General features: G+C 38.1%; 1 long non-coding RNA gene across 1 annotated transcript; it reads right to left on the bottom strand.

Annotated features, from left to right (window-relative positions):
• Positions 1-4,814: 4,814 nt before the first annotated feature.
• LOC144634452 (uncharacterized) lies at positions 4,815-5,854 on the bottom strand. The gene is made up of 4 exons (XR_013567204.1): positions 5,753-5,854; positions 5,390-5,481; positions 5,034-5,077; positions 4,815-4,920 (listed from the first exon to the last, which is right to left on the bottom strand). It is a non-coding gene; the product is annotated as an uncharacterized LOC144634452 (long non-coding RNA).
• Positions 5,855-11,824: the final 5,970 nt, after the last annotated feature.

Raw genomic sequence — 11,824 nt, 5'->3', positions numbered from 1 at the left:
GATAGAGGTTACACACAACCAGTAGACCTTACATCCTGATGAAGACTAGCAGTATGCAATCAAAACATCACGATTCACATCACAGATGACATTTTGAGACAACAACAATGCTTTATTATCATTGTAGTTTACCAGGATGAACAACAACCACCTTTTTCATGATATAAAACTTACATGATTAATTAATTTTATCCCACACATACATTTCATCACAATGTTTTGCAGTTTAATTTGTTACTTAATTAATCTTATTTCTTCAATTGTATATTGGCCGTTTATTGAAGGCTACAATACTCAAATGTTTTCATTGAAACCTTTTTGATGACGAGAACTAAGGCAACTGGAAGGCCAACAAAAACAACCACTAGAGCGAATAAAAAGGGAAAGAAAATAGACCAAGAAAAGAAAAAGTAAAAGCCTCAGAAGCATTTTTGGATGTGCTTGTATAATTGTAATAATTACCCAACATAGCAAGGATACCAATATCCCATATCAGAAAAGCAGGCTACATTGTTTTTGTCTCAAAGTGAAAGCAAATGTAAGCTTTTATCTTCAAAATAAGGTTTGGGTGCATAAAATCTTAGAAAAGTATTATTACTGGCTGAAATCTTTTGGGACAAGAGCCAGAAATATGCATGTGTACTGAGTGTTAACCCTTTGACTCCTGCACCGGCCTAAACCGGCCGCAAAGGATCGGGGCATTTGTCCCGCTTGTGACGTCATCACCTTTCATCCAGAAAGGCGACATCTATGCTCGAATTGTGAAGCAGAAGAAGACCTTTCCAACGATACCTAAACCAGCGCGATTAGATTAATGGAACTTGAAATATGCACCAAAACGCTTCAAAATTTTAGCGAAAAACTCAGAGGAAAATTGCCTCTTTCCACCCTTTGCTTGTCCATGGTAAGTAGTTCTTGCCTCCTTTACGCTTTCGCGGAAATTCTTCTACTAAAAAGAAGCCTGCTAGAAGGCCAAACACTGCAGCAAAAAAAAAGGAAGAAGACGAAAAGGAAAAGCGAAAAAAAAAATAACAAAAAACGAAAAGCCTAAAGTGGTAGGATGGTTTATAGTCCAAAAACTTTGATTTCCAAACTTTGATTTGTGCGCATGCACGAGCTAAAACGTTGTTAAACGTGATTCTAGTGACAAATAAGCATGCATTTTGTGTTTTGAGGGCCGATTTCAGTGATTTGGAGCTATTTTAGCTTATAATAGACCTTAAAAGGTCAAAAACACCTAAAAAATGCGTTTTTTTGGAAAATCTCCAGGAGTCAAAGGGTTAAATGGTCTATTTTGGAAAACGCCCAGGAGCCTTGCAGTTAGAGAAGCATTTTTGTACTAAAACAAAGAATTACAAGTCTTTGGTTCTTTCTGAGAAAAAGAAAACTATTTTTCTTGCTATTTTCAAAGTTATGTTGATATATTTCACACTAAACTGGAGGTATTTGCTTGGACTTGAACTAGGACGAGGGCTCAACCTCAGCGGGTTAGGTGACGACACAGGTAATAAAACTCAAGTAACTCTCTTGAGTAATAATACAAAGAGGAAAAGTTGTTTAGATGGGAATTTTGCTATCAAGTTAGCTCTTCTGTGGGAAGGCAGAGAAAGCCATCACAGAAGGAGCAGCAATGAAAAGAGTGTCATTGAGATTTTTAGTTCCTCAGGTACAGAAAGAGAAGGAACTACTTCACCAGTACCAACAGTAATACTAGGCAGTTTAAGATACGCTACGGCGAGGTGCTACTACGGCTACCGTAACCGAAAAGGTCTGGGGAGAGTACGTCTCGGCAGTCCGCCAAATTTAGTGTAAAAGCAAGGCGAAATACAAAGAAACATAGGCTAGGAGTTGAATAACACTTTTATTTAGTTTTCCACAGCCGAATGGCTTCGCTCAAAAAATATATAGTTGTTGTTTGCTATGCTAGGACTAACAGAATAGTTCTGAGCGAAAGATTCTTTCTACAGCAGCAATACACAACAACACAACAACAATTAAAATCGATGAAATGTTTAATTTTAAAAATACGAATATCGCAAAGAATACCGAGTTATGAACTGAAATATACCAGTTCTCACCGAAGCAAAATGGTAGCGGATACTTATACAGCTATAGTATATCTCCACTAAACTGTGAAGGCAAAAAAATCGCACGCTCAACAAGAGTACTTTTCTTGTCCATACCGACACTTGCACCGAACGAATTCGTCAAATTCAGGATAAGACTTTTTAAGCTTATGAGCGACAAACGCGACAATTGTTCGACTACAATTAAATTCAATGGATACAGTATTCGTTGGAACTCTTAAAATGCTGAGAAACCCGGCTAAAAAGGACAGAGAAGCGAATAAAATCCGACGTACTACCACTACGGCAAAACCTCCCGACTCACGTAGTCAGATTTCACTCTACGGCTGGACGTGACTGACTGACATGCGCAGTATCTTATATTTGGAGAAAATTACTTCCGGCAGCCGTAGTAGCGCCTCGCCGTAGCGTATCTTAAACTGCCTATTAGTTTCATCTTTGTGGCTTTCAAGAGAAAATTAATTTCAACACGTCTTAATGGCATGCAAGAGTTGAATTAACTTGTCATTTGTCAGCAAGCAAGGTCAAACGCTGTCTCGTAATTGTTTAGTCAGGCCTTTTCTGTTCACTGAATCTAATGAAACTCCACAAGTTTAATTTGTCTTTTTCATTTATACTTTGTATTAGTGCTTTTTAACTGTTTGGGAGTACATTAATTGTGTTCTATGCCATGATTACTTGTTAAGTTAAACTTGATTTTTTTGCTTCATGAAACATTCCTGTAGTTAGTTCTCAGTTATTCAGTTCAATTGATTGGTCGATTGCATGCAACAAAACCAGACAACCACCTCATGGTATAAAGCAATGCTCTCATGATGACGTCGCTTAACCCATTGACTCCTAAACCGGCCGTAACAGGCCGTGCGTGACAACCCCTGAATTTCCCAAACCGGCCGTAACCGGCCGTAAAAAGCACATGGAGACAAATGCCCTCTCCCTCCCTCCCTGGAGTTTTTTTGTTCTCCTATTGTTCTACAGATAATAAGGGCAAATAAACCAATCAGAATCTGTTTTCTGCGCATAATTTTAGGGAACTCTTGGGGTCCTAGAAAGAAGGTTTTTAGTCTTATTTCGCGCATTGAGAATATACAAGAAAATCAAACTTCCTAGGCCTTGTTATTGATTCTGAACACAAAAAATACCATCGTTCAGACTTAAAAAGGAAAGAAGAAACACTATAGAATATTTAAGTGGCCCTAAAGTGGAAAACCATGGAGTACAGGGTGCTAAAACCTTGTTGAAGAAGGATTCATCTTTCCTTTCACGGCCGCGAAGACATGCCGTAATGGCGCTTACAAGTGCGTTTTGAATTCAAATCACCGCCTTGAACACGGCCTAAATGCAGCTTCTCAAGACTTCTGAGAACAAAATGGTAATGTACTGTTATTGCTTTGAATTTGGATGTAATTTTTTGAAGGATCGCTAGATCCATTAAGTGTACAATTGACTCCAAAAGCCGTCTACTAAAATTAAAACTTCGCCTTCGACATGAACATGTGGATAATTAATTCTGCCGTGCAGTACAGAACGGCTCGAAAAATTTCGATATTTTGACGCTTGTGAACACATTTCTTGCCTTCATCCTAACTGAAAACAAATTCTAAACAAAGTTTCTTTCAAGTTTTTGTCATTTATCAATTTTGAGTGCGGAATTTTAGGCTTTTGAGGGCGAACAGATTTGTTGCGCATGTGTTGTTATATGACACCTATTTTTGGGGAGACTTGCTTCTTCATTGATTAGCTCCGCTTCGTTTTGAATTATGTCTATCGCTTTAGAAAATTACAACAGTGCTTCAGAATATACAAAGGAGTATGTTTATTAACATTAAAATTAAAGGAACGCGTAGAAAGCGGTATTAGTGTTAAGTTAGTGGTCGGAATTCTGTAATTTTGTAAGTGTTGTTTATGCTTTTTCGCGCCGCCGTGATTTGAAGATAATTTTATCATCTCGAGTTACCGGTTTTCTGCACCGAGAAAAAAGCTCAGTGTTATTGAATTAATGACAGTTTCAGTTGAACAGATTGAAAACCTATCTTATACCCGACTATTTTACGATTTTTCTTAATAATTTGTACAAAGTCTACGTGTTTTTGCGAGCTCCAAAATTATGCGCGGAGGTGAATAAAATTTTATCACTGTCTTGTAATTTCGTTTGGGATCAATTTATCAATGCTGGGAATCTCTTTCTAGTCATAAATTGCTATTTCAACATGTCTAGTTTGAATAAAAGTTTACTTCAGAAACTAATGGTTTGTCTGAATTTACTGCGCATATGGTTTATTTTTTCCACTCGTGCGTTTGCGTTGAATGCCGTAAAATAGCCAGGTATTCAGGTGTGGGCGAGCGCGTAAAACTTCAGGAGTCAATGGGTTCAATATTAAGAGCAAGATAATATAGTTCTTGATTCGAGATCAGAACTTTGAGGTCTGATCTGACAAGTCTTTGTTTGCCGGTAGTATTAAAAGTGATCAAAACACTCATCTGCTGGTTTTAACACAAAAGGGCATTTTCCAATGTATTCCACAACAACTTTGACATTTTCCAGAATTTTACAATAATCGGCACTTATTTACATCTTATTGAATGGCAGTACCTTATGCTGTTTCATACTTTGTTCTACCAGGCATGAAAGGAAATGCAAAATTTTGGATAGACTGAAAGCCTGCCTTATCAGACCACCTATACAACTTCAATTTCTAAGCAATAATTTTTCGTTGAATTTGTTTTTCCAGGGCATATCCATACAGTTTAAATTACTCACAGTTAGACGAAAACTGTACCCTGACTTCTGGTAGATGCCTTTCTCCGTTGCATGAGAAAACACTGTAGGTCGCTGCAGCAGAAATATAGAAAAACAAATGTAATTTCACTCATTTAAATGACACACTGATAAAGCAAAAGTAATTTGTATCACTTTAGATCACTTTAAATGACAAGCAAACTTACCTTTTTCAAGGGACGTTTTCTCGCTTTTCTCCAACGCAGTCGTTCTGCAAAAAAAAAAAATTTAAGTAGAGCGGTGACTAAAAGCCAAAGCAGTAAAATTTCTTGGTCCAAATTATAGTTAGTTGCCGACTGGTCCGCGGGAAAATTTGTTCAAGTGTGTACAGTTCAAGACAAAAAGAACTTTTCATCCGCACATGGGCTTTTCGAAACTGCATGAGCAAACCAGGGCACCTCGAGTTTCCTTCGGCGAGACTCAAAATATTTAACTTTGCGCCAAACAGAGGTCACTATAACATCCTAAAATAAACCATGCAAGCGTAATGTGGAGTAAAAGGTCAACTGCATATAATCCTTACCTTCAAATAGGAAGAGTTTGTCCAGAACTGAGCGAACACGTGCAAGTCTGTCGACAACAGCTCAAATTACTTGGTCGGTACAGCAACATCTCCTGTGCAGAAAAACAGAACAAAATTCTAAATTTCCACCAAATACAAAGCATAAGAATGCCTTTTTATATCTTAAAGTCAGCCAAAACGAGAAGAAAGAATTCTCTTAGTTGTTAAGATGAGCAGCACACTGCATTCCATTGCAAGACCGCGAACAGCAGCTGATGAGCCGTGTTTACAACATAAATCAAATTGCCTCGATAATTATCAAATGCGTTTTCGTTTTCAACAAAATTGCAGCTTGGAAGAAAGTAAACACTCCTATACACATACCTTTGACATTCTCCCTTCTAAAATGGCAGAAAAATGCAAACTTCTCAAGCAAATTCCCCGCAACGCGCCAAAACGTTCGCTCGTCTTTCTGTGCAGGTTGGCGAGGGGTTGAGGCGAGGGGCGAGGACGTCGATCAAATTACGTCAGTAGGGCCCAGTTCATTTCGCGCTTGCGACAAAACTCGCGTGCTTTACGGGGATTTTTATGGCGGCGTTCTATTTTTAGATTATTTTTGCACTTGAAAATGTCTCATAATTCCGCCTAATTTCATAAACAATAAAAAAAAAACTTCGCTAGTCGTTTAAAACAGCTCCGAAGCAAGAGGGTGGGGTGGGGTGGAGGCGAGGATCCGGTACTTCTATTTTGTCAGGTCAGGTCTTGTCACGGTGGTCCTTGCAAATTCACGTTCGTTTTTAGCTCTTTTCATTTCTCGAGAATCTCGATTTGTTGTTTCCCGATATGATGTTCTCCGATCGCGCTTCGCGCTTCGCTTCGAATTCAAAGAAGAAAGAAAACTGTTTTTGAAACACCGCCAGACAGTTTACGTATTTCCGGTATTTCGTAAGATATCATTATCACCATATAAATTTAAACATAGCCAATGTAAACTTCATTGTACCTGAAGAAGGCTGGTTTGGCCAGCCGAAATATAGTACAAGACTAACTCTCTTATTCTACGTTGTATCGGTCTCTGCTTCTTCAATTTCAGTTTAGGAGCGTAGCTAGCCTATTTTCAACTTACTCGTATTTTTTAAATGAACAGTAGAAAAAATTCAAGGTGATGCACTTTTAAAATGAAATAGAGAGCAATTTTTAACATATCTTAGCATTATATGTCTCGCAACTCCCCTTTCCTGATGATACCAAGGCTCATCTAGAAAGTGCCATGTGCTGTTGAAGAAAAGAGCGTTTATTTACGAACGAGCGAAAATAGGTGCAATTAATATTCCTTGTCATGTCATGTTAGAACTATAAGCTGTCGAAATACCCGCAGAATCACCAAAAAGTCGGAAAGAGAAAGTATATGGTCTTTATCTCAAAAACCTCCCCTGTGGACCCCCCCCCCCAAAAAAAAAAAAAAAAAAACCTAGCGATCGACCAGGCCTACAACTCTTCAAAAGATGGCTACGCCCCTGCAGTTCACCCCCGGGCCCCCCACGCTCGAGCACTTCAGGTTGTCAGGGGGACTAACTGGTGTCCACCAACTAATTTTTTACTTCAAATTTTAATTTTAAAATCACACTATATCTTCAGTTTTTTCCATTTCTCCAAATTTTACTACTCCTTTGAGAAAAACTATGTCTTTTTATTTTTAAGAACCTTTTTAGGCTTCATTTTAGACAGTACTTTTTCTTCCTTATAAATTTATTTATGTAACTTGGTTCCCATTTTCTCAGTCTTAATTCTTAAAATAATTATAATTCATTTGTATTTTATTAAGCGTTTCATTTTTTTTATAATGTAGTCATAATTTACGCAGGGCCGCTGGTTATACCAGCCAAGTGCTGATTGGTCCACACTGCCTAAATAAAGTTGACTTGACTTGGCTTTTCCTCCCAAAACCAAAACACCGCAAAACATGAAATGAGCAGAGGGGTTTTGGATTGTTTAAAACCCAAACAAGATATTCGCGTTAAACCCACATTAAACGGCGGAAAAACGGCTTGCACGTGCACACCTGCACCCGCCATTAGTAATTTGTTATGCAGTCTACTCTTTGTAACTAAACTCCCGATAGACCGCTCTAAGACGGGAAACGGAAACTTGCCAACGGAGACTCGAGAAGTGTTTTTTTTTTAGTGAAGAAGTCGTTTTCTACTTAGAGTATTACAATTTGTAGAGGCTCTCATCGTTTGCTTCAACAAGGGGATACCTGAATACGGTCATTTTCAGTATTTTCATTTTATTTTAGTCTTGTTCCTGTTTGCAAAGTGTACACTGGTTAAGGTTTATGACTAGAAGCCGTGAACGTTTCCTTGAACCTGCGAATCCATAGAGTCGTGTTACAGTTTGCAACATAACTGTACTGCTCACATTTCAAAAGCATGAACTGAAACGAGTCAATTTTCCCCATTTTTCCCCATTTTGTAGGTTTCGCAAACGTGAGCGACTTTACTCTGTTTACTGTGCATAGCCATTCGGCTTTATTTTCTAAGAATTAGTTTACTGATGTCACATTACATCCGGCGGACATCTCTCTAAGACGGACAGTAGCCTGTTTCAGGCGTTTGGTTAGTTGGGAAGCGGCGCGAGAAACGGCGAGCGAGAAAATGGGGAGGGGACTAAGGCAAGGGGACCGGTCCCAAAGTGTCTGTCTTAGAGAGTGTTGGTTGAATAGCACGAGAGTGTCGGTTTGACGTCGTAAATTTTGCAACGTTGCTAATTTAGAGACTTTTAGCAGTTGCACTGTTGCGTCGGGTGTTTTTTAAATAAGTTTTTATCAATCAATGGGAAATAAGAGATACATCATAGATACAAAAATACAAAGAATAATATTTAAAACAATATTATACCTATATCAGTATATAGACTATATAGAAAGAGAATTTAGGTTGTAAAATAAGAATTTGTTTTAGTCTTTAATGGGACTGTGTCACGACTGAGTTAAGTTTATTTCATTGACATAATATTCGCTAAAAAGGGTAAAAATCATATATACAAGCCTAAAAGGATAAAAATAATTAAAATGAACTGAACGTCTTCGACATATTTGTCATCATCCTTTCAGCCTTTTATATATCACGTTTATTTTATTAATTTTACCAAACACTCGCTTTGAAACTTAATGTTTGCAAAGCAATTACTGACAAATATGTCTTCTCGACTTCTCGGCTTTATAAATTTAAGCTACAAGCAAACGAGATTAACTTTGAAAACTGTTCAGCCCAACATACAGTATCTCAAACGCCATATCGCAATCCGTTTTATTTTTTCCACTTTTGACCATCAGTACCTTCTTTTGTATTTGTCGTGTTATTGAAATGTTCCCTTATTGATTTGTCTCGAGATTTAGGAAGCCTGCGTCACAGACAGTGTAAACCGCCGGTAATAGTAGACTACAGTCAACTCTCTCTTAACGGACACCTCTATAAAACGGACATCGCTGTAAGGCGGACACCTGGTGTTGGTCCCGTCCCTGCCGTTTCTAGGTCATTTTAGAAGGTCTAAATGGGTGTACCGTGTACCTCGATAACACTAAACACTTAATTTTTTGACTCTGTAACATGAAACAGTTATTTTTTAGGCATTTTAACACTAACAGTTTAAAATTCACTGTAACAGTAAATGTTATCCAGAAAGAAACAAAAACGACTCCAAAAAGGCCAATATTATTATTTTAGAAGTTTTCGGTCATTTTCCGACGATTTCCGATTATTTCGGAAGATTTCCGAGGACTACCTAAAATTTCCAGAGACTACCGAATATTTTAAGTCTACCAAAGATTTCCGAGGAGAAATCCGAAAATTTTCAGGAGTGATTTTATTACCGCTTTTCGAAGAGCAGATAAGAATTTTCAATGCTAAAAGACTATAGGTTTTTCACAAAAAACCATCCAAACACTTAACAGTATTTTCTCCGGAAACAGTAAACATTAAAAAATTAGCCAATGTAACATCAAACACTTAAAATTATGGACAAATAACACTAAACACTAAACCCCATTCAGACCCTCATTTTAGTATATCTAAACCACATCTAAGACGGACACCTCTCTTAGAAGGACAGCAAGAACCGGTCCCGACAGTGTCCATCTTGGAGAGGGTTGACAGTATATCGACGATTTTGTGACATGTCCGGCTGCAACGCAAGCTATGTTTTAAGCAAAAAAAAAAAAAAATAACCGTGACACAGTTCATTTAAGCCAAAGTAATAGTAATGTAAGTAGCTTTATTGTAAATAGTCATGCGTTTTTAACATGAGCCCCTAGCTCGGGAGATTGGGCAACCACTGACTCCCAACGTCAACGACTTTAAATAAAATACCTATACCTATACGGATTATAAGGGGAAGGGAACGAAAGTAAAAAGAATTAAACATCAAAGCTACCTACATATTTTATTAAGAACGCTTTGTGTTAAAAAAAATTATGTTAGACAATTCACCACGAAATACGGTAAAGAAAATAATTAATTTTTTTTTCTTGGAAATGCCCGGTTGGACTCGCACCCCTTTAATTGTGAATCGGCGGCGGCACAAATCTTATCACGTGCTTGAAAAAAATGTTAAGTTTCAAAGGAAACAGAACGATCTCTTATACCTCAATTGTAACTTTACTTCATTGAAGAAACCTTACCTAAATGAGTCAAATGTCTTGCACTTAGCTGTCCAAAAGGGCAGATTTTGACGATCTGCGAAGTCGCCTACAGCTGCTACCTTCCGATATGTCGCACTCCGACGATGTTGACATCTGTTAGTCTCAGTGGAAAAATTTATTTTTAGCAACATTTGCTGAATGTGTCCCAATGAAGAACATTAGAGACACCAACTCTCCTCCTTGGATAGACAGGAAAGTTAACGCAGAAAGTACCGTGTCCTGAGGAAATATCGTGAAAACAAAACCGTGGAACGGAAGTTAAAGCTGAGATCTATAAGCAATGAAATCAATAAACTTGCCCGACAAAAACATCGCGACTATCTCCTTAAAATTGAAGGCTCTTTAAAGAAAAACCCTAAACTATTTTGGAACTATCACAAAGCTATCCTACACCATCGATCGGGATCGAATACTGAGATCACCTTTGACGGGAAATCAGCAAAAACTGCAGCCGAAAAGGCTGAGCTCTTTAATGCTTTTTTCTGCTCTGTGTTTACATTATCCAAGCAGGACAAAGCACGCAGTTCGAATATGGAAATTTCTGAGATCACATTATCTTTCAACGAGGTGAGAGATTGCTTGTCTATTTTGGATCCGTCAAAAGCCACTCCCGATGGAATTCCTGCGCGTATTCTTAAAGAGTGCAGTGAGCAGATCGCGCCAAGTCTTTGTGCCCTATTCAATCATTCTCTGCGTACTGGGCGGTTTCCATCAGAATAGAAGTCAGCTGATGTTACTCCAGTTCATAAAAAGATCTTTTAGAGCCAGCTGAAAATTATAGACCAATCTCACTACTACCAATTGTGAGTAAAGTTACGGAACGCTGCGTTTGTAACAGACTTTATTCCCATGTCTCGAAATCATTTACATCCTTACAGCACGGATTCATGCGTTCCCGTTCATGCTCTTTTTTTTCTTTTTTTTTTTTAATTTAAGATTTTTATCACCATCCTTACTAGTTTTTAGGATTGCGCCTCGCATGGGTATCATTATTTTTCCGTTCGCACAATTCTTTTTTGGTCCTTTTCTTCTTATTATTGTAAATTTTGAGACCAATAAAGTTGAAAGACAGTCAACTCTTGCCTTGCGGACAACTCGCTATGATGGACACCCCATTTTTACAGACAGGAGTTGAAGTCCCGGCGAATAAGAAATACTGAAAATGACTCTCACAACTTCGCACGGAATTTCTCTATTACGGACAACAAATGCCCAGGAATTTGGGAGTTGACCCCCTGAAGAGAGACAGTGTCAAGCATGATACATAATTTTAAGTAATAACTTTGTTCGTAGTTATGCTTCTTTATTACCAATCTTGAAACGCATTTTCCCGTAGAAAGTTTCATTTTCTAACAGGGTACATTTGGGACACAATCGTTACAAATGAAAGTGTACGGTTTACAAATAAGTAGTGGCCGAAAAGTGCCCTCTAAAGCTTTTGCCACTTGTGTGGCAGAAAAGTGTTTTGTTGGTCAAACAAAACTGTCCGTATTTAGCGGGTGTCTGTAGAGCGAGGTTCCACTGCACCACATAATTATATCCGGTTTTATTATAATACTCACGAGAATCTTCACTATTGAAGGAGGTGAGTTACGTTGAAGAAGAAGAAGAAGACATATAGGTCCTTTAGCTCAAGATCTTCAAATGGGAGGAGAAAACTTGGAGGAAATGAGCTGTAATTGTTAGCAATGAAAACAATGGTTAAAACTACGCTGTTGTCATATTTATTTTCCCGACGTTTCGGCAATGCTGCCTTC

This window comes from Oculina patagonica, chromosome 1 (genome assembly GCF_052425735.1).
Source record: "Oculina patagonica isolate OP01 chromosome 1, crgOcupat, whole genome shotgun sequence".
NCBI lineage: Eukaryota > Metazoa > Cnidaria > Anthozoa > Scleractinia > Oculinidae > Oculina > Oculina patagonica.
This window is presented reverse-complemented; position numbering and strand designations above follow the sequence as displayed.